Below are 23,513 nucleotides of genomic sequence, written 5' to 3' on the forward strand. Positions count from 1 at the left end.
AAAACACATAGAATCCTCATACTGCTGTGATTATATGCATCAAGTGTTCATTCAAGGCTAAGGCAAAATATCGAGATATATATCGTGTATCGCAATATGGCCTTAAAATATCGCAATATTAAAAAAAGGCCATATCGCCCAGCCCTAGTTTCAATGATGCCATTTCTGTTTGTCATGTATAATTTTGTCTATTTTGTGTTTATCCTTGAATAAACAGGTCAGTTTCTTGTTACCAACCATTGTGTATTATTCAAACTCCCCTAATTCAGCTGGCTAGTTGTTATCAAGAGTACTAAAACACTTTTCAACATGATTCTGACAACTAAGTAGGCTAAATATCTTTAAACTTTAATACATGCTCGGATAAGCCAGTATCGGTCAGTATCGGTATCGGATCAGAAATGCAAAAACAATATCGGTATCGGATCGAAAGTGCAACAACCTGGATCGGGACATCCCTAATTGTTATATACATCGCTTTTGGAGAAGGTTTAATTAATATTGTGATCTAGACTTTAGGCCATATTGCCTGTCCCTCAGAGAATCCAAATTGCGCCTGAAAAATTGGCCTCAACATACAGTAGATGTTGCTGACTGTAGGGGTGTAACGGTACGTGTATTTGTATTGAACCGTTTCAGTACGGGGGTTTCGGTTCGGTTCGGAGATGTACCAAACGAGTTTCCACACGGACATATTAAGTAGCGTAGCGCACGTTGTGTAAACAATGCACACCGAGGCACAACACACGGCATGCTAGGACAACATGTAAAAGCCAGAGCTGGAAGACCCTCCTGCCTTGTTAAGATCTCCCGTTTGGGAACACTTTGGCTGCGCGATACAACAATGGAGGACGGAGGTTTGCCGACATTGTTCAAACACGTCAAACATGCTAACCCATTTGAAGCGTCACCACCGCATTCAAGCAGCCTCTCCTCGGCGAGTCAGGCAGGGCTAAAGCAATAACAAATGTTTTTATAGCAGCAGATTTTAGACCATATTGCATTAGAAACTAGATTTTGACCCATTTCTTTGGTGGTGGGGGGGTTAATCTGAGGCTGAGTTGACTTGAAACTGCTTAATGTTGCACTTTTTATATGTAGAAGACAAATTTTGACATTTTATTTAATCTGAGCAACAACTTGAGGCAGTTTAATGTTGATTAACGTGCACCCCGACTTAAACAAGTTGAAAAGCTTATTGGGGTGTTACCATTTAGTGGTCAATTGTACAGAATATGTACTGTACTGTGCAATCTACTAATAAAAGTCTCAATCAATCAATCAAAAAAAGCACTTTATATGTAGAAAGGTTTTGTTAAGAAACCATTCTGAGCCTTATCTTATTTAGTTTTTATTTGATATATGTTGACCATATTAACCCTGGCAATGGACCTTGTGTGTACCGTATTTTCCGCACTATTAGCCGCACCTAAAAACCACAAATTTACTCAAAAGCTGACAGTGCGGCTTTTAACCCAGTGCGCTTTATATATGGATTAATATTAAGATTCATTTTCATAAAGTTTCGGTCTCGCAACTACGGTAAACAGCCGCCATCTTTTTTCCCCGTAGAAGAAGTGCTTCTTCTTCTACGCAAGCAACCGCCAAGGTAAGCACCCGCCCCCATAGAACAGGAAGCGCTTCTTCTTCTACTGTAAGCAACCACCCGCCCGCGTAGAAGAAGAAAAAGCGCGCGGATATTACCGTACGTTTCATTTCCTTTGTGTGTTTATATCTGTTAAGACCACAAAATGGCTCCTACTAAGCGACAGGGATCCGGTTCATGAAAAGACGCAATCTCTCCATCCGCACACGGATTACTATTTCACAGCAACTGCCTAAAGACTTTCAAGAAAAGCTGGCTACTTTCCGTGCATATTGTAAAAACAAGATAGCTGAAAAAAAGATCCGGCCAGAGAACATTATCAACATGGACGAGGTTCCACTGACTTTTGATATTCCTGTGAACCGCACTGTGGATACAACGGGAGCACGTACGGTGAATATTCGCACCACAGGGAATGAGAAGTCATCCTTCACTGTGGTTCTAGCTTGCCATGCTAAGGGCCAGAAACTTCCACCCATGGTGATATTCAAAAGGAAGACCTTGCCAAAAGAGACCTTTCCAGCCGGCGTCATCATAAAAGCTAACTCGAAGGGATGGATGAAGAAAAGATGAGCGAGTGGTTAAGGTAAGTTTAAGTTTACGCGAAGAGGCCGGGTGGCTTTTTTCACGCAGCTCCGTCCATGTTGATATACGATTCCATGCGCGCCCACATCACGCTGGTTTTAATATATTATTAAAATTTGACTGACCTATTTGACTGTTTTTTTGACATTCCTTTAGCGCAGTTAGATGCGGCTTACAACACGGGGCGGCTTATAGGTGGACAAAGTTTTGAAATATGCCGTTCATTGAAGGCGCGGCTTATAACCCAGGGCGCCTTATGGTGCGGAAAATACGGTATATGTATGTTGTGCCATTGTTTACACATTTGGTAAATAAATAACCAAAACATTTATATTTTGTTGTTTTCTTACTGTACCGAAAATGAACCGAACCGTGACCTCTAAACCGAGGTACGTACCGAACCGACATTTTTGTGTACCGTTACACCCCTAGCTGACTCTTTCTTTCTCGTTCATGCAGAAACATTAACGATATATAAAGCTAGCGTGCTCATTTTAGCAGCTCGCTGGACCCACCACTCGCTGGGACAAAACTGGACAACTGACGCAGCAAATAAGCGCACATTTTGGATGGATTCGGAGTCTTACTGAATAAGAACCACAATTCCTATGTGGATATATTTTTGGGCACCCCTGTTGACAAAACATTTTGCATGATCATTGATCATTAGTCTAAAATAAAAAGGGTGAGGAACATTTAATCATTAATTTTCTTCTCAACCAATCAGCCTGAGATAGTGAAAAGGTCAGAATCTAAAGTTGGGCACTGCTGTTTTTAGCGGCACACTAACTTGGAGCTCATGGGGGAATCTGGTATTATACACCCATCAGATCATGCAATTCAAGGTGACCAGAGGTGTGGACTCGAGTCACATGACTTGGACTCGAGTCAGACTCGAGTCATGAATTTGATGACTTTAGACTCGACTTGACAAAATGTAAAAAGACTTGCAACTCGACTTAGACTTTAACATCAATGACTTGTGACTTCACTTGGACTTGAGCCTTTTGAATTGACATGACTTGACATGACTTGCTACTTTCCCCAAAACCCAAAGATGAAAAAGTTATTCGGGAGCGCTCCGTATTTTTCATTGTGTACTTGTCTATCAGCGTTGCGTGTGTCAGCTGGTGTGCTCTCAGTACAACAGCCAATCAAATTAGATCTACTTTGTTTTCATCACACAGCATTCATCCAATCAAATTGCAGGACAACCAACGAAGAAGACATGTCCAAACCACACGCCAGTGAACAAAAAATGATGCCTAAAATAATTTCGTTTGGGTATAAAAATTACGAGGTGGTCAACACAAAACAGTTTGCAGTATGCAACACATGCGGTTCGAAAATTACTGATGGAGAGGCAACAACTTCCAACTTCGTCCGGCATTTGAAGTTGCACAAAGAACGGTAAGTTTTGAATGTAAGATAACGTTTATTGGCTAAGTAACGTGACTTTTATTTGCTGTGTAGTTAAATCAGTGAGGCTGTAAACTCACTGCTAACGTTATAACGTTATTGCAAACACGGGAATCTGTTGCAGTTCACTACCTTATTCATACTTTTTGTTCAGTGATTTTTTTAAGCAGGGTTACGTTAGTCAATATATCACACGTAACGTTAGACGGCGGTCAGCAGCACCGCGTATTTTAGCCACCTAAAAAAAGACAAAAATAGTCAAATAAAGGTCAGTTAAAATGTATACTATATTATGAATATGTGTACCGTTTTAGCTAGCTTTCTGACATACTGTTGGTTGTTTACCTCAGTGGTCCCCAACCACCGGGCCGCGGCCCGGTACTGGTCCGTGGATCGATTGGTATCAGGCCGCACAAGAAATATTTTTTATTTATTTATTTATTTTTTAAATTAAATCAACATAAAAAACACAAGATACACTTACAAGTAGTGCACCAACCCAAAAAAACTCTCCCCCCCTTTTGTTCTGGGCATTGAACATGAAGACTCTTCCTTCACTGTTCCGAGTGGCCATGAGAGTCTTGGCAGTGCCTGCCTCCAGTGCTCCAGTGGAGCGAGTTTTCAGCCATGGTGGCATCATACTACGCCCCCATCGTGCACAAATGACTGACAGACTCTTGGCTAATTTGGTCTTTTGCAAATGCAATGCAGCATAGGGCCCTGACATATAAAAAGTACAACTTTTTTGTTATGTTCACGTATATGTCATGTTTTTTCAATGTTAACACTTTTGTACAAATAAGTACATTTGCACTTTATTTTTCAATGTGTTTGTTCTGTAAAGGAATGAGTTAATGTTTAAAATGACTGGTTAATAGTGCTATTATAAAGTGCAATGTCAGCACAATTTTCTTTCCTGCAATTTAAAATGCACTTGTTTTAATAAATAAATACAGCGTTTGAAAAGCATACACAATCTGTGTTAATATATTAGTCTGTGGTTAAAAGGACTTGAAAGGACTCGAAACTTAAAATGCAGGACTTAGGACTTGACTTGAGACTTTCCAGTCTTGACTTTGGACTTGACTCGGGGCTTGCCTGTCTTGACTCGGGACTTGACTCGGACTTGAGGGCAAAGACTTGAGACTTACTTGTGACTTGCAAAACAATGACTTGGTCCCACCTCTGAAGGTGACTCCTCGGTCCTCATGTGTGATCATTACATTTAATATAATATTTATATTTTGACCATTTTTTTTGCAGAAACTCAACATGACGTTTACTCTACATTGTGTGTCCGCATGTGTAACATCAAGGTTTCGTGCAGAGTGAATGTTTTCGTGCAATGTGAACACCGAAAGGCTTTTTCTCCTGCGTGTGTTTTCATGTGCGATGCCATGTTCGACTTTTGAGCAAATCCTCTACCACAAACTGAACACCTAAAAGGCTTTTCACCTGTGTGTGTTCTCATGTGCGATACCATCGTTCCGCTGTGTGAGAACGTCTTATGACAAACGGAACACCTGAAGGGTTTCTCTCCAGTGTGCGTTCTCATGTGCGACAAGAGCGACGCATTGTTAGTGAACCTTTTATCGCAGATTGAACACTTAAAGGGTTTTTCTCCTGTGTGTGTTCTCATGTGCGAGTCCACTGTTTCTTTCTGGGTAAATCTTTTATCGCACACTGAACAACTGAAGGGTTTTTCTCCCGTGTGTGTTCTCATGTGTCGAGTGAAATCACTTTTGCGAGAAAACCTTTTAACACAATTGGAGCAACTGAAAGGTTTTTCTCCTGTGTGTTTTCTCATGTGTGCTAGCATATGTGCCTTTTGAGTGAATCGTCTATCACAAACCGAGCAGCTGAAAGGTTTTTCTCCTGTGTGTTTTCTCATGTGTGATAGCATGTGTGGCCTTTGAGTGAATCTTTTGTCACAAACTGAGCATTTATAAGGTTTTTCCCGTGTGTGTATTCTCATGTGTGTCGACATGTGTATCTGAAGAGAGAATGTTTTATGGCAAACGGAACATGTAAAGGGTTTTTCTCCCGTGTGTGTTCTCATGTGTGATACCACAGAGACGTTGTGAGAGAATCTTTTCTCACAAATCGAACATTTAAAGGGTTTTTCTCCTGTGTGCGTTCTCATATGTCGAGCCAAATAGCTCCTATAAAAAAAACCTTTAGCACAAAATGAGCAAGCAAACCGATTTTTACTCTGCTTTTTTTTGGACTTTTCAGAATGTTTGTTGCCAGTGTGAGTCCTCATATCACCTTCACAGTCTGTATCGCTGCTCAAAGGCTCTTGGGCGTCGAATCGGTCGTCATCTTCAGGAGAGTGTGACGTTATGTCATCACTATCTGATAGTGGAGCTAAGAGGTTGTTTGCTTGTGGTTGCTCTTCATCGTTTTCGGTCTTTACAGAAACATCCGTAAGGTGAGCCTCCTCCGGACCTAGAAGGCACACTCCCTCCTGAGTTACATGGAGTTCCTCCAATTCCTCTTTTATGTGGGAGGACGGTGGCTCTTCCTCCTTCAAAGTGGAGCTCCCTTCTGTTAGTTGAGGGAGACGCTCTTCCTGATGACCAATTAACTGCTGGATGTCTGTAGGACACAAACAACAGTTATCTTATAAATGTAAAATGTTTGTCCATTCACTCATTGTTGATGAATCAGTGGTGTAATCGCATTCATTATTTCAGATATTTATTTTGTCTCCCGGTTGGGGAGGAGATCTTGCCCCAAGTGGAGGAGGGTACCTCGGAGTCTTGTTAACGACTGAAGGAAGAGTGGATTGTGAGCCTTCAGAATCAATAATGCAGGCGTCTATGCACTGTAAGTGAACGGACACAAACATTTGACAGACCGCTGCGATGGCCAATCAGATCACGAGATGTCGTCAGTAAGGCCTTCTAGATGGCCCTAGGCAGATATATAGTGATGTCATACCTGCCAACTTTTGAAATCAGGAAAACCTAGTAGCCAGGGTCCAGGTGCCGCAGTCCCCGGTAGGTCCAGGACAAAGTCCTGGTGGGGGGTTCCTTCGCCCCCCGACGCAAAATGATTATTAGCATTCAGACAGGTTAAAATGTTGCTAAAACCATCACTTTTCTATCAGTCACAGTGACTTTTCAAAACAAAAATATTACAGCAAAAATCATATGGGTTGATTGACATGTTTATTCTGTAAGCTAACTTCAAAAGTTTGAAATTATTTTGACAGTTAATGCCAGTTATCCTGTCAACCTTTCACAAGACTTCAATTTGTTAATTGAAAGTATAAACACTTTTTACAGTAAACAAATGGTAAAACAGTACTAAACAATTCCATTGGTGTCATTATTAACTTTCTGTCCAAGCTTGTATAATCTACTGCCTTGTTCAATTGTAAAAAATATTCTGTGCCTAAAATTCACATTTCTATCACAATTATCATACTGTAAACATGGTAAGCTAACTTCATTAAAATTAATAGTCCTGTCAATAGCATGGAATTACAATTCATCCATCCATCCATCCATTTTCTACCGCTTATTCCCTTTGGGGTCGCGGGGGGCGCTGGAGCCTATCTCAGCTACAATCGGGCGGAAGGCGAAATTAATGAAAATTAATTTAAGCCATCAGACACTTGAAAAGTGGCACATCACATCTCTAATGTAATCATTTTAACTTTTCAACAGAAATAGCACTGCAAAAATATTAAGGACATACTTCTGTATTTTGGTAGTTATGCTGTCAACATTTAACAAGATTTCTTCAACTTGGACTTGAAAGCATAAATAGTATAAACACTTTTAACAGTATAACAGTACTAAACAATTCCAATAGATAACATTGGTGTCATTACCTTTTTGTGGCTAAAATCCATCGCTAATTCCTCCGTGTCCGATCGAAAAATCTTGTCTGCACAAGGTGCAATTCGCGTAGTTTTCACCCTTTTTGGAACGGATAATTATTCCCGGATAGGCTTTTGAATATTCTTCACGGAATGACTGCAGTTTTCTTTTCGGTTTAAGACTCGTTTGCGATTTTTCTCCGGCTGATTCCATGATCGTTCGCTCGTTTGGAAACAATGGCAACTGGTGCCTCGTGCTTGGCAGCGGTGCTATAAATAGCCTCGCGCATGGCATTCGGAATGGCTCGATAGGAAGTTACGGGAAGCAGTGTCGATTGTCATTGTTGTTACGCGATTTCGTGAATAAATCTTTAAAAAAAAAAAAAGTTTTTTAATTAATGAAAAAACGTATTTTTTATCACTGCAACCGTAACCCGGAATAGGTTGATGAAAACCGTACTAATTACGGGAAAACCGGAGTAGTTGGCAGATATATAGTGATGTTATGAGCTACGTTACCCAGCATGCCGCAGTAGCCCCGTTTAGGTTGTTGAATGTGTACATGCAGCGGGATGTTTTTGAAGAGCACGCTGTGGAGTAAACTTTAAGAACTCAGCCAACATGCCTTGTCTGCATCTTTTATGATTAGACAAGACAATATATTTACAATGCCATTTTCAAGAAGGTTATTTAAATAGAAACTACATCTTGTGAGACTATATCGGCCAACGGCTAGCTCAGCTGGCCCGGCGATGAAATGTGAGTACAGATATATTATTTCTTAATTTTTTCACGTTTAGTATGTTTTTGAAATTTTTATTTTGACAGTACCACATAAGATATGTTTTAATAGCTGATGCGGGTTTATCCCATTCATCCATTTTCTACCGCTTGTCCCTTTCTGGGTCACGGGGGGTGCTGGAGCCTATCTCAGCTGCAATCGAGCGGAAGGCGGGGTACACCCTGGACAAGTCGCCACCTCATCGCAGGGCCAACACAGATAGACAGACAACATCCACACACTAGGGACCATTTAGTGTTGCCAATCAACCTATCCCCAGGTGCTTGACTTTGGAGGTGGGAGGAAGCCGGAGTACCCGGAGGGAACCCACGCAGTCACGGGGAGAACATGCAAACTCCACACAGAAATATCCCGAGCGCACGATCGAACCCAGGACCTTCGTATAGCGAGGCAGACGCACTAACCCCCGTACCACCGTGCTGCCCTGATGCGGGTTTATTGTTTTTTAAATGCGCCAAAAAATAACCCGTTTTGTACAATGCCCAGTAGTGCGTAAATGTGTTCCTGTATAGTTATTTCTCCAGCAATGGTCATGTGGTGACATCAATGATGGTATTTTGAGAAGTAATCATTGAAGTCGGACATCACTGAAGGCCTAGGTGGGAAACGCACGGCCCGCCACTGATAAATACTGTAGAATAGTTTATTTATTTTAAGAAGTGTACCTCAGATTTTAGTACATATGTGTGGAGGGAGGTGTGGCCAGCGTGCCTGCAGGAGCAAAAGTCACCGCCTCTGTCTATGGTGCTGGGGACGAGTACCATCGGATAGGGGCTGACGGCGAGACACAGCTGGCAGGTGATTAGATTTCACAGGTGGTACGTGTTAATCTAATCATCTGTTGTCTTTAACAGTAAGCCGCCGGGAGCAGGAGGGGAGAGAGGATACGGACGTGGCTGAAAGGTCGCATCCTGCTGGAGGGGAAACTTGTGATGAAATCTATGTACATTAAAACCTGGTGCTGTGTCTAACAGTGGAACTGCTAGGAAGCAACTTCCACAATATGATTAGCAAATTGTTTCAACATATAAACTGGCTTGTGAGGGAAAAAAAATACAGTTGCCAAATATTTACTTTGTAATTTAAAGAAGTGCGTTTTCGCCACTGAAATACATCAACCCCACTTTAAAAGGGGAACATTATCACAATTTCAGAATGATTAAAATCATTAAAAATCAGTTCCCAGCGACTTATTATATTTTTCAAAATTTTACCCATCATGCAATATCCCTAAAAAAAGCTTCAAAGTGCCTGATTTTAACCATCGTTATAAACACCCGTCCATTTTCCTGTGGCGTCACATAGTGAAGCCAACTCAAACAAACATGGCGGAAAGAACAGCAAGCTATAGCGACATTAGCTCGGATTCAAACTCGGATTTCAGCGGCTTAAGCGATTCAACAGATTACGCATGTATTGAAACGGATGGTTGTAGTGTGGAGGCAGGTAGCGAAAACGAAATTGAAGAAGAAACTGAAGCTATTGAGCCATATCGGTTTGAACCGTATGCAAGCGAAACCGACGAAAACGACACGACAGCCAGCGACACGGGAGAAAGCGAGGACGAATTCGGCGATCGCCTTCTAACCATCGATTGGTATGTGTTTGTTTGGCATTAAAGGAAACTAACAACTATGAACTAGGTTTACAGCATATGAAATACATTTGGCAACAACATGCACTTTGAGAGTGCAGACAGCCCAATTTTCATCAATTAATATATTCTGTAGACATACCCTCATCCACGCTCTTTTCCTGAAAGCTGATCTGTCCAGTTTTAGAGTTGATGTCAGCAGGCCAGGGAAGCTAGGGTCGATGTGAGCCAAGACATCCAGGGGGTTTAGCTCGCTCGTCTGCGGGAACAAACCGCCGCCATTGCTTGCCGTGCTACCGAGGTCCTTTGTCCCTGAATTGCTCACACACTCCGGCAGATTCAATGGGGGTCTGGCGGCAGATTTCTTTGACTTTATAGTTGGAAATGCATCTGCTTTGAGTGTCGCAGGATATCCACACATTCTTGCCATCTCTGTCGTAGCATAGCTTTCGTCGGTAAAGTGTGCGGAACAAACGTCCAATTTCTTGCCACTTTTGCATCTTTGGGCCACTGGTGCAACTTGAATCCGTCCCTGTTCGTGTTGTTACACCCTCCGACAACACACCGACAAGGCATGATGTCTCCAAGGTACGGAAAACAGTCAAAAAAACGGAAAATAACAGAGCTGATTTGACTCGGTGTTTGAGAAAATGGCGGATTGCTTCCCGATGTGACGTCACGTTGTGACGTCATCGCTCCGGGAGCGAATAATAGAAAGGCGTTTAATTCGCCAAAAATCACCCATTGAGAGTTCGGAAATCGGTTAAAAAAATATATGGTCTTTTTTCTGCAACATCAAGGTATTTATTGACGCTTACATAGGTCTGGTGATAATGTTCCCCTTTTAGTCATAATCATGAGATAAAAAGTTGAAATGATGAAATAAAGTCAAAATGACGAGATAAATAGTCATATTGAGATTGAAGGTTGAATAAAGATAAGTTGTATGACAAATATATATTATCATAATTATTTGTAATTAGAGTTTTGACCTCCTATCACATAGTTTTGACATTTTATTTCATAATCATGACTTTTTATCTCGTAATTTTGACTTTGTTATTTTATCATTTAGACTTTTTTATCTTGTAATTCTGACTTTCTAATCACAAAATTTCAACTTTTTATCTCATATTGTCGACTTTCTTATTTCATCATTCCAAATTTGTACCTCATAAATAGGATTTACCATCGAGGTATTTTTTGTTTAGTGGCGGAAACAGGCTTCCACAGTATCTACTTTACATGTCAAATATAAAACCAAATGAGATACTGTACTGTCATGATTTTTGTATTTCCTCTTCAGATGCCTACTTGGACTTAGAGAAGGCATTCGACCGTGTCCTCCGGGAAGTCCTGTGGGGAGTGCTCAGAGAGTATGGGGTTTCGGACTATCTGATTGTGGCGGTACGCTCCCTGTATGATCAGTGTCAGAGCTTCGTTCGCATTGCCGGCAGTAAGTCGGACACGTTTCCGGTGAGGGTTGGACTCCGCCAAGGCTGCCCTTTGTCACCCATTCTGTTCGTAACTTTTATGGACAGAATTTCTAGGCACAGTCAAGGCGTTGAGGGGATCCGGTTTGGTGGCTGCAGGATTAGGTCTCTGCTTTTTGCGGATGATGTGGTCCTGATGGCTTCATCTGGCCAGGATCTTCAGCTCTCGCTGGATCGGTTCGCAGCTGAGTGTGAAGCGACTGGGATGAGAATCAGCACCTCCAAGTCCGAGTCCATGGTTCTCGCCCGGAAAAGGGTGGAGTGGAGATCTTGCCCCAAGTGGAGGAGTTCAAGTACCTCGGAGTCTTGTTCACGAGTGAGGGAAGAGTGGATCGTGAGATCGACAGGCAGATCGGTGCGGTGTCTTCAGTAATGCGGACGCTGTATCGATCCGTTGTGGTGAAGAAAGAGCTGAGCCGGAAGGCAAAGCCCTCAATTTACCGGTCGATCTACGTTCCCATCCTCACCTATGGTCACGAGCTTTGGGTTATGACCAAAAGGACAAGATCACGGGTACAAGCGGCTGAAATGAGTTTCCTCCGCCGGATGGCGGGGCTCTCCCTTAGAGACAGGGTGAGAAGCTCTGTCATCCGGGGGGAGCTCAAAGTAAAGCCGCTGCTCCTCCACATCGAGAGGAGCCAGATGAGGTGGTTCGGGCATCTGGTCAGGATGCCACCCGAGCGCCTCCCTAGGGAGGTGTTTAGGGCACGTCCAACCGGTAGGAGGCCACGGGGAAGACCCAGGACACGTTGGGAAGACTATGTCTCCCGGCTGGCCTGGGAACGCCTCGGGATCCCGAGGGAGGAGCTGGACGAAGTGGCTGGGGAGAGGGAAGTCTGGGCTTCCCTGCTTAGGCTGCTGCCCCCGCGACCCGACCTCGGATAAGCGGAAGAAGATGGATGGATGGATGCCTACTTGTGTGTTTTTATTTAAAATGAGCATTTATTCCAAATCAGTTTACCATTATTTTTTCCACTAGTGGGCTTATCAATAACTTACTTTACTTTGGTCGAGCTCCCTCTTGAATCATAGGTTTTTCTGTTGCTGATTCGCTAAAAAGGGACCGTTACTCGTCCAGTAGCTGCAGTTCACTTATTAACTGAAGATCATTTGGTCCCTCTATATCCTTTTAAATCTGTTGACACCTTGTTTGAATATATAATTAATTCGGGAATCAGGTTTGTTTGAATCCGCACTTTACTCTCATCCAATATCCTGCTGCGGATATCTTTGTAGTAATCCTGATCCTGGCTATCGTCTGCAATGCTTTGCCAAAGGGCAATATGAGATTTTATCCAGCACTGCTTATTCAATATAGTCACATCTAAGCCCTAGAGGCTGTTTGCCTATCCACAACCTGGGGGGGGGGGCCAGGCCAATAAGAAAATGTGATCATTAGGGATATTTCTTTCTCCTTGAGTAGAATGAGATGAATAGGGAATCATTCTCTGGACACTCCGTTTTGCTTGAGGAAAGAAACACAATGAGTCCACCTGTTGCTATGGTAACGCCTGCTCCTAAGCACACAAAGTTTAGATGGTGAGAGGAGGTGCAAGGTACGAGATGGAGCAAAAGCAAACGTGTGTGTGCAGTGGGACTATCTTCAGAAAACGTGCCGTACTTTGTAGAGCTCGGTCTACTCTCCAGCGCTGGTATTGCTAATGTTTGTACTTACTCTATTTGTAGAATACCATAAGTTCAAGTCTACAAGCCTCTATCCCAGACTTTAAATCCTGCGCTTTATACAATGCTGCGCCTAATTCATGAATTTTTATGAGTTCACAAGCTTCTTTTTTTAAATTTAACATTTGTTTAAAGGGGAACATTATCACCAGACCTATGTAAGCGTCAATATATACCTTGATGTTGCAGAAAAAAGACCATATATTTTTTTAACCGATTTCCGAACTCTAAATGGGTGGATTTTGGCGAATTAAACGCCTTTCTAATATTCGCTTTCGGAGCGATGACGTCACAACATGACGTCTAATCGGGAAGCAATCCGCCATTTTCTCAAACACCGAGTCAAATCAGCTCTGTTATTTTCCGTTTTTTTCGACTGTTTTCCGTACCTTGGAGACATCATGCCTCGTCGGTGTGTTGTCGGAGGGTGTAACAACACCAACAGGGACGGATTCAAGTTGCACCAGTGGCCCAAAGATGCGAAAGTGGCAAGAAATTGGACGTTTGTTCCGCACACTTTACCGACGAAAGCTATGCTACGACAGAGATGGCAAGAATGTGTGGATATCCTGCGACACTCAAAGCAGATGCATTTCCAACCATAAAGTCAAAGAAATCTGCCGCCAGACCCCCATTGAATCTGCCGGAGTGTGTGAGCAATTCAGGGACAAAGGGCCTCGGTAGCACGGCAAGCAATGGCGGCAGTTTGTTCCCGCAGACGAGCGAGCTAAACCCCCTGGATGTCTTGGCTCACACCGTCCCTTATGCCACCGAAGATGATCAAGAGAAGAATATCGACCCTAGCTTCCCTGGCCTGCTGACATCAACTCCAAAACTGGACGGATCAGCTTTCAGGAAAAGAGAGTGGATGAGGGTATGTCTACAGAATATATTAATTGATGAAAACTGGGCTGTCCGCACTCTCAAAGTGCATGTTGTTGCCAAATGTATTTCATATGCTGTAAACCTAGTTCATAGTTGTTAGTTTCCTTTAATGCCAAACAAACACATACCAATCGTTGGTTAGAAGGCGATCGCCGAATTCGTCCTCGCTTTCTCCCGTGTCGCTGTCGTTTCCGTCGGTTTCGCTTGCATACGGTTCAAACCGATATGGCTCAATAGCTTCAGTTTCTTCTTCAATTTCGTTTTCGCTACCTGCCTCCACACTACAACCATCCGTTTCAATAAATGCGTAATCTGTTGAATCGCTTAAGCCGCTGAAATCCGAGTCTGAATCCGAGCTAATGTCGCTATACCTTGCTGTTCTATCCACCATGTTTGTTTGTGTTGGCTTCACTATGTGACGTCACAGGAAAATGGACGGGTGTTTATAACGATGGTTAAAATCAGGCACTTTGAAGCTTTTTTTTAGGGATATTGCGTGATGGGTAAAATTTTGAAAAAAAACTTCGAAAAATAAAATAAGCCACTGGGAACTGATTTTTAATGGTTTCAACCCTTCTGAAATTGTGATAATGTTCCCCTTTAACCAGGTAAAATCCCATTGAGATCAAAGATCTCTTTTCCAAGGGAGACCTGGCCAAGAGGGCAGCAGCAAGGTTACATTAAAAACAGTAAACAACACATAAAACATCAAATTTACAACATTAAAACTTGCTCACATAACACACAGACAAGGTAGACTGCAATCCTTTCACAGAAGCTTTAAACTCATTTAATGTAACAAGGGTTTGAAGTTGAAGATTCGATTGTAAGGTTCTTCCAAGCCTTCGGTGCTGAAAACCTAAATGCTTTCTTGCCCAGTTCAGTTCTTACTTTGGGGACGACAAATTGCAGAACATTCATTGAACGAAGATTGTGACTTCCTTGTTTCTTTGTTAAAAGACAAGATAGACAAGATGGAGTGATACCCAGAATGGTTTTGTAGATGAACACATACCAATGATTGAGGCGTCGAGCACATAAAGATGTCCAGTTAACCATTGAGTATAACACACAAGGGTGAGTAAGGGGACATGCCACAAATAATTAGCCTTGCCACATCGGACCAACCGAATTGCCAAACGGGCCAGGGTGGACCAATGCAATTGTTCACATTAAAAGGCCTACTGAAATGCGATTTTCTTATTTAAACGGGGATAGCAGGTCCATTCTATGTGTCATACTTGATCATTTCGCGATATTGCCATATTTTTGCTGAAAGGATTTAGTAGAGAACATCGACGATAAAGTTTGCAACTTTTGGTCGCTGATAAAAAAGCCTTGCCTGTACCGGAAGTAGCAGACGAGTAGCGTGACGTCACAGGTTGTGGAGCTCCTCACATCTGCACATTGTTTACAATCATGGCCACCAGCAGCCAGAGCGATTCGGACCGAGAAAGCGACGATTTCCCCATTAATTTGAGCGAGGATGAAAGATTCGTGGATGAGGAAAGTGAGAGTGAAGGACTAGAGTGCAGTGGGAGCGATTCAGATAGGGAAGATGCTGTGAGAGGCGGGTGGGACCTGATATTCAGCTGGGAATGACTAAAACAGTAAACAACCACAAGACATATACAGGTAAAAGCCAGTAAATTAGAATATTTTGAAAAACTTGATTTATTTCAGTAATTGCATTCAAAAGGTGTAACTTGTACATTATATTTATTCATTGCACACAGACTGATGCATTCAAATGTTTATTTCATTTAATTTTGATGATTTGAAGTGGCAACAAATGAAAATCCAAAATTCCGTGTGTCACAAAATTAGAATATTACTTAAGGCTAATACAAAAAAGGGATTTTTAGAAATGTTGGCCAACTGAAAAGTATGAAAATGAAAAATATGAGCATGTACAATACTCAATACTTGGTTGGAGCTCCTTTTGCCTCAATTACTGCGTTAATGCGGCGTGGCATGGAGTCGATGAGTTTCTGGCACTGCTCAGGTGTTATGAGAGCCCAGGTTGCTCTGATAGTGGCCTTCAACTCTTCTGCGTTTTTGGGTCTGGCATTCTGCATCTTCCTTTTCACAATACCCCACAGATTTTCTATGGGGCTAAGGTCAGGGGAGTTGGCGGGCCAATTTAGAACAGAAATACCATGGTCCGTAAACCAGGCACGGGTAGATTTTGCGCTGTGTGCAGGCGCCAAGTCCTGTTGGAACTTGAAATCTCCATCTCCATAGAGCAGGTCAGCAGCAGGAAGCATGAAGTGCTCTAAAACTTGCTGGTAGACGGCTGCGTTGACCCTGGATCTCAGGAAACAGAGTGGACCGACACCAGCAGATGACATGGCACCCCAAACCATCACCCAACCATGCAAATTTTGCATTTCCTTTGGAAATCGAGGTCCCAGAGTCTGGAGGAAGACAGGAGAGGCACAGGATCCACGTTGCCTGAAATCTAGTGTAAAGTTTCCACCATCAGTGATGGTTTGGGGTGACATGTCATCTGCTATTTTTCATTTTCATACTTTTCAGTTGGCCAACATTTCTAAAAATCCCTTTTTTGTATTAGCCTTAAGTAATATTCTAATTTTGTGACACACGGAATTTTGGATTTTCATTTGTTGCCACTTCAAATCATCAAAATTAAATGAAATAAACATTTGAATGCATCAGTCTGTGTGCAATGAATAAATATAATGTACAAGTTACACCTTTTGAATGCAATTACTGAAATAAATCAAGTTTTTCAAAATATTCTAATTTACTGGCTTTTACCTGTATATACTCTATTAGCCACAACACAACCAGGCTTATATTTAATATGCCACAAATTAATCCCGCATAACAAACACCTCCCCCCTCCCATCCATATAACCCGCCAATACAACTCAAACACCTGCACAACACACTCAATCCCACAGCCCAAAGTACCGTTCACCTCCCCAAAGTTCATACAGCACATAGATTTCCCCAAAGTCCCCAAAATTACGTACGTGACATGCACATAGCGGCCCGCACGTACGGGCAAGCGATCAAATGTTTGGAAGCGTACTCACGGTACCGCGTCTGCATATCCAACTCATAAATCCTCCTGGTAAGAGTCTCTGTTGTCCCAGTTCTCCACAGGCCAATGGTAAAGCTTGACTGTCATCTTTCGGGAATGTAAACAATGAAACACCGGCCGTGTTTGTGTTGCTGCAGTCGGCCGCAATACACCGCTTCCCACCTACAGCTTTCTTCTTTGCTGTCTCCATTGTTCATTGAACAAATTGCAAAAGATTCACCAACACAGATGTCCAGAATACTGTGGAATTTTGCGATGAAAACAGACGACTTAACAGCTGGCCACCATGCTGTCCCAAAATGTCCTCCACAATCCGTGACGTCACGCGCTGACGTCATCATACCGAGACGTTTTCAGCAGGATATTTTGCGCGAAATTTAGAATTGCACTTTAGTAAACTAACCTGGCCGTATTGGCATGTGTTGCAATGTTAAGATTTCATCATTGATATATAAACTATCAGACTGCGTGGTCGGTAGTAGTGGCTTTCAGTAGGCCTTTAAAAGAAACGCACTGTGCACTCACCCTCATCTCGAAGAAGATGCGATGAAATGCTCATGACATGCCGAAAGCAATCGGCCAGGCCATCGAAAAAGGAAACGGGCGGCGCACGGAACGTATATCTACCACTACCAAGTTTGGACCACCGCACATGGAAGAAGAAGGTGCAAGCCTAGAGGTGACACCCCCTCGCCGCAAAATGAAGCAATCCTGAGTCCCTTGCCGGTACGCTGTAAGCGAGATAGACGCACCGTCTTAACTGTTCAATTTGGGAATGTACATAAACACTAAATCTTTCACGTTTCATTTTTTTGTTTTTGTTTTATATCATATATTTATATTACATTGAGTGTCATTTCTAATATTTGAACTACCGCTTATTCCCTTTTGGAGTCGCGGGGGGTGCTGGAGCCAATCTCAGCTACAATCGGGCGGAAGGCGGGGGTACACCCTGGACAAGTCGCCACCTCATCACAGGGCCAACACAGATAGACAGACAACATTCACACCAGTGACGTGCAGTGGCAGGTGAGGCCCCGAAATTTTTTTTAAAAAGAAAAAAAATTAATTAAATTGTTACATGTATGCAGTGATTATACTATAAGGTTATTTTCCATTTAACTTCACCAGTTTTAGATTATTTTTATTCAAAATCGCTGAATTTTCTCTTTTGCCGTTCAAAATACTGAGAAGAGACGGTGCGGTGAACAGCAAGCAGCCAGTTGAGGCACGTCACTCAGTGCCTCAACATGGACGGACTCGGCTAACTGCCGGCCTGCTGTGCAATGAGACTGTATTGCTATATGAACTATATTATACATTTCCATAGTTTAGTTAGCTGAGGTATATAATGTACAGTGTATTTTGTCAACAACTGTATGTGTGTAACGTATTTCTTGTGCTGAGCGATCATAAAACGGCTGCAAAAAACGCACTGGCTGAGGCTCCAGTAGCCCCCGCCTCCTGCACCCCCGCCGTAGAATTGTTATATAAACTAAAGCCCACACTTAAACTTTTCATGTGCAAGATTGACTCTATTTAAAAAAGTTATTTCATAAGAAGCCAAAAAGTGCAAAAACAATAATGTTGGTGTTGGAGGAGTTGTGAATGACTGCAGGGCCACAACATTAGGTACACCTGCAGACTGCAGGTGTATCTAATTCACAACTCCTCCAACATGAACATTATTGTTTTTGCACTTTTTGGCTTCTTATTAAATAACTTTTGTAACCTATTTTTATGGGCTTTCCTATTTGTGATGTTAAGTTCCTGTTATGCGCTGTTATACAGTATATGCCTTGAGCTCTTATTTTGAAGGCGCTAAGAGCGGAAGTGATGACACGTTGGAGTGGAGCGGAGGTTTTTGAAAGAAGGTAAATAAAGTGGTCCTCGTGTAAACTGGAGCCTCTGTGTTTGTTATTGTGTAGTTTCATACAGTATAGGTGACATTTATAAACCCTCGGATACACTTTTTTAAATACATTCAATCTTGCACGTGGAAAGTTTAAGTGAGGGCTTTAGTTGATATAACACACCCGTCAGGGGGTTCATTAATCCAGCACAACAGCGGCGAATGGACTTTATTTATAAGCAAAGGTAAGACCATAATAACGTTTTTTTTTATTAAATGTGCTTTTTTGTGTGCTACAGTTTGTATGTGTAAAGTTAAAGTTAAGATAAAGTAGCAATGATTGTCACACACACACTAGGTGTAATGAAATGTGTCCTCTGCATTCGACCCATCCCCTTGATCACCCCCTGGGAGGTGAGGGGAGCAGTGGGCAGCAGCGGCGCCGCGCCCTGGAATATTTTTTGGTGATTTAACCCCCAATTCCAACCCTTGTTGCTGAGTGCCAAGCAGGGAAGAATGCCGGTATGAGCTTTTAAACATAACCCGTTAACTGCTGCCAATCAAATGGTGAATTAGATACTCTTTAGGGTTCATATGTTTGTAAATCTGACTGTGATGAAGTCAGTGCCTCACCAGTCATGAACCTCACCGCACGTCACTGATTCACACTCACATCCACACACTAGGGACCATTTAGTGTTGCCAATCAACCTATCCCCAGGTGCATGTCTTTGGAGGTGGGAGGAAGCCGGAGTACACGGAGGGAACCCACACAGTCACGGGGAGAACATGCAAACTCCTAAAATAAAACAGAAGTAACTAAATAGTTACTTTTTACAGTAACGCATTACTTTTTGGTCTAAGTAAATGAGTTAGTAACTGAGTTACTTTTGAAATAAGGCAACTAGTAACCAGAGGTGTGGACTCGAGTCACATGACTTGGACTCGAGTCAGACTCGAGTCATGAATTTGATGACTTTAGACTCGACTTGACAAAATGTAAAAAGACTTGCAACTCGACTTAGACTTTAACATCAATGACTTGTGACTTCACTTGGACTTGAGCCTTTTGAATTGACATGACTTGACATGACTTGCTACTTTCCCCAAAACCCAAAGATGAAAAAGTTATTCGGGAGCGCTCCGTATTTTTCATTGTGTACTTGTCTATCAGCGTTGCGTGTGTCAGCTGGTGTGCTCTCAGTACAACAGCCAATCAAATTAGATCTACTTTGTTTTCATCACACAGCATTCATCCAATCAAATTGCAGGACAACCAACGAAGAAGACATGTCCAAACCACACGCCAGTGAACAAAAAATGATACCTAAAATAATTTTGTTTGGGTATAAAAATTACGAGGTGGTCAACACAAAACGATTTGCAGTATGCAACACATGCGGTTCGAAAATTACTGATGGAGAGGCAACAACTTCCAACTTCGTCCGGCATTTGAAGTTGCACAAAGAACGGTAAGTTTTGAATGTAAGATAACGTTTATTGGCTAAGTAACGTGACTTTTATTTGCTGTGTAGTTAAATCAGTGAGGCTGTAAACTCACTGCTAACGTTATAACGTTATTGCAAACACGGGAATCTGTTGCAGTTCACTACCTTATTCATACTTTTTGTTCAGTGATTTTTTTTAAGCAGGGTTACGTTAGTCAATATATCACACGTAACGTTAGACGGCGGTCAGCAGCACCGCGTATTTTAGCCACCTAAAAAAAGACAAAAATAGTAAAATAAAGGTAAAATAAATACTACGCCCCCATCGTGCACAAATGACTGACAGACTCTTGGCTAATTTGGTCTTTTGCAAATGCAATGCAGCATAGGGCCCTGACATATAAAAAGTACAACTTTTTTGTTATGTTCATGTATATGTCATGTTTTTTCAATGTTAACACTTTTGTACAAATAAGTACATTTGCACTTTATTTTTTAATGTGTTTGTTCTGTAAAGGAATGAGTTAATGTTTAAAATGACTGGTTAATAGTGCTATTATAAAGTGCAATGTCAGCACAATTTTCTTTCCTGCAATTTAAAATGCACTTGTTTTAATAAATAAATACAGCGTTTGAAAAGCATACACAATCTGTGTTAATATATTAGTCTGTGGTTAAAAGGACTTGAAAGGACTCGAAACTCAATATGCAGGACTTAGGACTTGACTTGAGACTTTCCAGTCTTGACTTTGGACTTGACTTGGGGCTTGCCTGTCTTGACTCGGGACTTGACTCGGACTTGAGGGCAAAGACTTGAGACTTACTTGTGACTTGCAAAACAATGACTTGGTCCCACCTCTGCTAGTAACTGTAACTAGTTACTGGTTTTCAGTAACTAACCCAACACTGCCGACAAGTGAGTGAATTAAAAAAATTAAAGCACTTTCATTTTGACTCCCCAGCGCCGTATATTACCGGCATAAGTGATACAATACTAAAATGAATGTATTAAGATGTAAATGTTGGTAAAGGTGAAACACACCTGGAGTTTGTAGGAGAATTCCAGTCTTGCTAGCAACAGCTTCCAGTTGTCGTCGATATCGCTCCTTCTCCTCTCCAGTTCGAGAAAGCTGCTCCTCGTACGACGCCATCGTTCTTTCGAACAGCGCGAATATTTCATCAGCCGCCGCCATTAGTCGCTCTTCTATCAACCTTTTCAACATTTTGAATCTTTTCAACTCAATTACACGTCGTCGCTTTTTTTTGTGTGTCAAAGCGTTGCTAACTTCCGCCTTTTTCTTCTTCGATGGTTTGGCAGCAGCTAAAACATCCGTTGTGTCACATTGTTGACATCTTGCGGCGGGATTGAATACGACTCAATATGAGCAATGAGGAGGAAATTCCAGCTACAAAGAGGTTTGATTGATTGATTGATTGATTGAAACTTTTATTAGTAGATTGCACAGTACAGTACATATTCCGTACAATTGACCACTAAATGGTAACACCCCAATAAGTTTTTCCACTTGTTTAAGTCCACGTTAATCAATTCATGGTACACATATATACTATCATCATAATACAGTCATCACCAGGCCCGGCCCTAACCAATCTGGCGCCCTAGGCAAGATTTTAGGTGGCGCCCCCCCCCCCCCACATCGGCAGTGAAGTGTATATACTCACAAGAAACCGAATAGCTTTGTCTTTGACCTTTTTTTTACTTAAAGAAAGCAAATTAACAATCAGAATAGTTAACAAGATAAAAAAAATATGAATAAATAAATGAATGCAAAAAATAAAAAATGAATATATGAAATACAATATTTTTTACATACATATTGCTTAATTAACATTAATGATGTGCACTTTAACAACTAGGCTTACAACTATACCTAATATATAAAAGGGTGGAAAAGTGACTATTACCTGCAGGGCAAACATTAGCTAACCAGAAGGCAATAACAATGTAAACAAAAAACACCTGCTTAAAAGATCTAATACAAATGTCCCTGAGGAATGTAAGGTGGGAGTACTGTAATTACCTAACGTTACATTATTATTTTCCATAACAATTTAGCCCCCTCCACAATTAACCCGACGTTAAAACAGAACTAGCTATTTATTGATTAGCAATTGCCGAATCATGTAACATTAGCTTAATGCTAAAAAGCCAGGTTACTATCACATTCTGTAACAGACAAATAATTTCATGTAGGCTAACGTTACCTACCTGCTACCTCTGTCTTTTTCTCGTTTCTCAGGGGGGGGGGGGGGGGGGGGGGGGGGGCGTAATGTTGTAACAAATAATATTTCTATTATATAGGCTTTACTTTGCATTTTAATTAACGAGGGATTATTTTTTGTATTTAGAAATAATAGTACCAACTTTTTTTTTTTCTCCAACATTTGTGGCACTGGCGTGGCGCCCCCTGATGGACGGCGCCCTTAGCATTTGCCTATATGGCCTATGCCACGGGCCGGCCCTGGTCATCACACAAGTTAAAGTGTGATGACCAGGCCGGCCCTGGTCATCACACAAGTTAAAGGGGAACATTATCACAATTTCAGAAGGGTTAAAAACATTAAAAATCAGTTCCCAGTGGCTTATTTTATTTTTCAAAGTTTTTTTCAAAATTTTACCCATCACGCAATATCCCTAAAAAAAGCTTCAAAGTGCCTGATTTTAACCATCGTTATAAACACCCGTCCATTTTCCTGTGACGTCACATAGTGATGTCAGACTTTTTGTGTGGACTTAAACGCAACACTGGCTAAGTGCCATGAGTGCTTGTGTTGGTGCAGGTGAGAGAGCGAGCGGCTTCTGTTGAAACGACATGGCAAAAAATGACCAGTTTTTATAGATAAAAGTTTTTTTTACTCATGTTTTTGGTGTGGTTACAAACAGTTTTGCTCAATAAAGTGATATTTGGAATTCCTGTCCGTAAAGTGTCTCAACAGACGATAATTGAAGTGTGTTGACAAAGATTGTTTTATTCATTGGGGCCACTCTTGTTGTCACTTGTCACTGCAAAATCATACAGAATAAATTGTAATGTCTATCCATCCATTTTCTACCGCCTAATCCCTTTCGGGGTCGCGGGGGGCGCTGGAGCCTATCTCAGCTACAATCGGGCGGAAGGCGGTGTACACCCTGGACAAGTCGCCACCTCATCACAGGGCCAATTGTAATGTGTTTACCGTATTTTGTTTAAAGGGGAACATTTTCACAATTTCAGAAGGGTTAAAA

At 41.8% G+C, this 23,513-nt stretch overlaps 1 pseudogene; it reads right to left on the reverse strand.

Moving 5' to 3' along the window:
• LOC133578175 (uncharacterized) overlaps positions 1-21,547 on the reverse strand; it is a 33,638-nt pseudogene extending 12,091 nt beyond the window's left edge.
• Between the last annotated feature and the right edge of the window lie 1,966 nt (positions 21,548-23,513).

Source organism: Nerophis lumbriciformis, linkage group LG03 (assembly GCF_033978685.3).
Source record: "Nerophis lumbriciformis linkage group LG03, RoL_Nlum_v2.1, whole genome shotgun sequence".
Classification (NCBI taxonomy): domain Eukaryota; kingdom Metazoa; phylum Chordata; class Actinopteri; order Syngnathiformes; family Syngnathidae; genus Nerophis; species Nerophis lumbriciformis.